This window comes from Equus asinus, chromosome X (genome assembly GCF_041296235.1).
Source record: "Equus asinus isolate D_3611 breed Donkey chromosome X, EquAss-T2T_v2, whole genome shotgun sequence".
Taxonomy (NCBI): domain Eukaryota; kingdom Metazoa; phylum Chordata; class Mammalia; order Perissodactyla; family Equidae; genus Equus; species Equus asinus.
In genome coordinates, this window is record NC_091820.1 from 113,225,159 (window position 1) to 113,229,072 (window position 3,914).

A 3,914-nucleotide genomic window follows, 5' to 3' on the forward strand; every position below is an offset into this window, starting at 1 on the left:
CTCCCTGATATTTATCCCAAATGTTTTCTTTGAGCAAATAATTTGAGAACCACATGTTTCAGGTGTTGTGCTAAGATACAAAACTAAGCCATAGTCCTTGTCTTGGAGGAATTATTCATAAATTATTGATAGAACAAGTTCCCTCATGTGATAATGGCTGCCTGAACTACCAGGATGAGAAGGATTGTGAAGTTTGACCTTGGCTCAATAGGAAGGAGTATCTATGACAAGAAAGGGAGAATGCCACATATGTGCCACCCCTTTTACATGTGCAGCACGTTATTACAGGCAGAATTCTAAAAGTACATGATCACTTATAATAACCTATGAGGTGAGTAGTTCAGGCATTATCTCAATTTTATTTCAATTTGAATCACTTTTGAAATAATAACTTCCATAAGTGTACGTCTTTTATAAAGTAAGATTTCCTGGTTTTTCCTAAATGTACCTCTTCCTACTCAAAAACACCCTCTAGTTCTAGCATTCCTTGTCTTGATACTACAGATTTTAATCAGACATTTGAATCTCAATCTTTCCACATTGAAGAATTCTCATCATTTGTCTCTCCTGAATAAAACCCCTGCAATACTTTTTTTGAATGGCTTACATAATAATAGGAATATTGTGATTATAAAAACAAATAACCACTCTGCTTATTCATGCACATGTGAGATAATGCATGGACAGAACTTAGCACTTAATATTTAATAAATGTAGGGCATTCTCATTATAATTTTTATTAAAAACTTTTTGCTCTCTTGTCTATTGTTTATCTTTTCAGTGCTGCTTCTCTTTTTTCCCCCCTTTAATCCTTTAATTCCTTTGCCATAGACTTTGCAGTAGACTTCTGCAGGCAGTGCCGTAGTTGTCCATCCTTCTATCAGGGCATTTACTATTGAAAGATTTCTGGTACTGGACTAGCATTCATTCAAATGATCCCCAAAAATAAGCCAAATGATTTAAAAGTGTAGTTATTCTATCTAGTGAGAATGTCATTCTAAAACTCTGGAATGGTGCATCATAGTACAAAAAAAATGTACAAGGTGTGAGAGTCTGCTGGCCTGGATTCTAATTCCTACTCTGCTATTAATGCTGTGTGTCCACTTCATCAATCTAAGTTGGCTTTATCAACAGCAATATACATTTGAGAGGTTAGGGGGATTTAGGATTTGTCAGAATAGTCTCTAAAATTGGCCACCAAAATGATACGTTTATATATAATCTAGACATAGAAAACTGAATAAAATATATTTTATTGTTCCTTTTCAATTCATCCTCCAAATAACCCAGAATTGAGTCAACTGAATTCTAATTTGAGCTCAAGTGTTACTTATCTGTGAGTTCTTGAAAAATCAAAAGCTCTTTGGGTCACAATTTTATTACGTGAATATTATAGAAATTGGAAAGAACAAGTATATGAAAAGTTAAAGGAATCACCAGGAGGAAAACTTGAAAGAAGACAAGTGGTAAACTCAATCTGTTCATTGTCCAAGACTTTCACATACTGATACTATGAAGTTCTCAAGAGACTGACAGCAACTTAAATTGACATCATTATTTTATACCTAGAATTGTTAATGGAGCCAGATGTTTATATGAGCCTGAGCATGATCAGTGAGTTATCTTCCTAGAGACTTGATACTAAGGAGTGAAAATCTAATCTGAAGCCTGTTTGAGAATATGTAGTTAGTTGGATGATGTGAATATTCGGTGGCATTGAAGTAAGACAGCTGATGTGCTCTGTCCACAACAGGAAAATTTTTACCGTTAATACCTTTCATTAAGTCTTGCTCTGTCCTAGGATCCAAAGTTTCTGTAAGATGACTTCTCATTTTTATTCCTCTGGTCCATTATGTGTTGTTTTCTTAGCATATCTCTCAGAGGGCAACCTGTTTTCCAAGTTCTTGGAAATCAATACACTGTTTTTACGCTTTATTTAAGGGATTTTAAAACCTGCCCTCACAGAACTGCTGTAGTTTCTGAATGAGATAATGTATTTTACAGCACTTAATCTTGTTTAAGGCTATTGTTATAATACTGTTATATACATTGTTATTTGGTACTCCAGGAGAAACAAACAAAATAGGAAACAGTATTCTTTTCAAGAAAGTGCTTAATATTTTGGAAAATTATAGATTTGCATGCATAGATTAACAAGAATAATAATTACTGATGATGTTTGTGTTCTCAGCATGTTCCAGGCACTGTGCTAAGTACTTAACATTTCATCTTCGCAAAAACCATCTGAGAAAGATACTGTTATTTTTCCTCTTTTACAGATGAGGAAAAATAAACCTAAATGGATTAAGTAACTTTCACAAGGTCACACAGATAGTAAGTGATAGAGCAAGGATTTGAACTTAAATAGAATGATTCTAGAAAAGGAGCCAAAGCGTGTGTTTGGGGGGTCAGAGAAAACCTCTGCTTAGGATAGAATAGTGGTATTAAATTATTGGCCTATTTATTTTTGGAAACAAGAAAACGACAACTGTACATTTTTCCCTACAAGTAGTGAAGTAATTTGTATTTGTATTTTTTAAACATGAGAAAGTAAAGCCATTTCTAACTTTATTTCTTATTTTGTTGCAGTAACATTGGATTATAACATTTATAAATGTTTTATATAACATTTTATATAACATTTATATATATATTATATAGCTTTCAGATGTACATTGTAATATATTTCAAATTCTGTGTACACTACATAATGTTCACCACCCAAGAACTAATTATAGTCCATCCCCTCACATGTGAGCCTAATTACCCCTTTTGCACTGCCCCCTCCCCGCTTCCCCTTTGGTAACCACCAATCCAATCTCCAATTTTTGTGTTTGTGTGTCATTGTTTTTACCTTCTACTTATGAGTGAGATCATATGGTATTTGACTTTCTCCCTCTTATTTCACTTAGCATAATACCCTCAAGGTCCATCCATGTTGTCACAAATGGCCAGATTTCATCATTTCTTATGGCTGAGTAGTATTCCATTGTGCATATATACCACATCTTCTTTATCCATTCATCCCTTGATGGGCAGCTAGGTTGCTTCCAAGTCTTGGCTATTGTGAATAATGCTGCAATGAACATGGGGGTGCATGTATCTTTATGCATTTGTGTTTTCAAGTTCTTTGGATAGACACCCAGCAGTTGAATAGCTGGATCATATGGTAGATCTATCCTTAATTTTCTGAGGATACTCCATACTGCTTTCCATAGTGGCTGCACCAGTTTGCTCTCCCACCAACACTGTAGAGGGTTCCCTTCTCTCCACATCCTCTCCAACACTTGTTGTTTCCTGTCTTGTTGATTACAGCCATTCTGACCGGAGTGAGGTGATACCTCATTGTAGTTTTGATTTGCGTTTCCCTGATAGCTAATGATGTTGAGCATCTTTTCACATGCCTGTTGGCCATCCGTAGATCTTCTTTGGAGAAATCTCTGTTCAGATTTTTCGACCATTTTTTAATTGGGTTGTTGGTTTTTTTGTTGTTGAGATGTATGAGTTCTTTGTATATTTTGGATATTAACCCCTTATCTGATTTATGGTTTGCAAATATCTTCTCCCAATTGTTAGGTTGTCTTTTCGTTTTGTTGATGGTTTCCTTTGCTATGCAGCAGCTTTTTAGTTTGATGTAGTCCCATTTGTTCATTTTTCTTTTTCTTTTCTTTCCCTTGCTCGGTCAGACATGGTATTTGAAAATATGCTGCTCATACCAATGTCAAGAGCATACTGCCTATGTTTTCTTCTAGCTGTTTCACGGTTTCGGGTCTTACATTGAAGTCTTTAATCCATTTTGAGTTGATTTTTGTGCAAGGTGTAAAGGAATGGTCTACTTTCATTCTTTTGCATGTGGCTGTCCAGTTTTCCCAACACCATTTATTGAAGAGACTCTCCTTTCTCCACTGTATGCT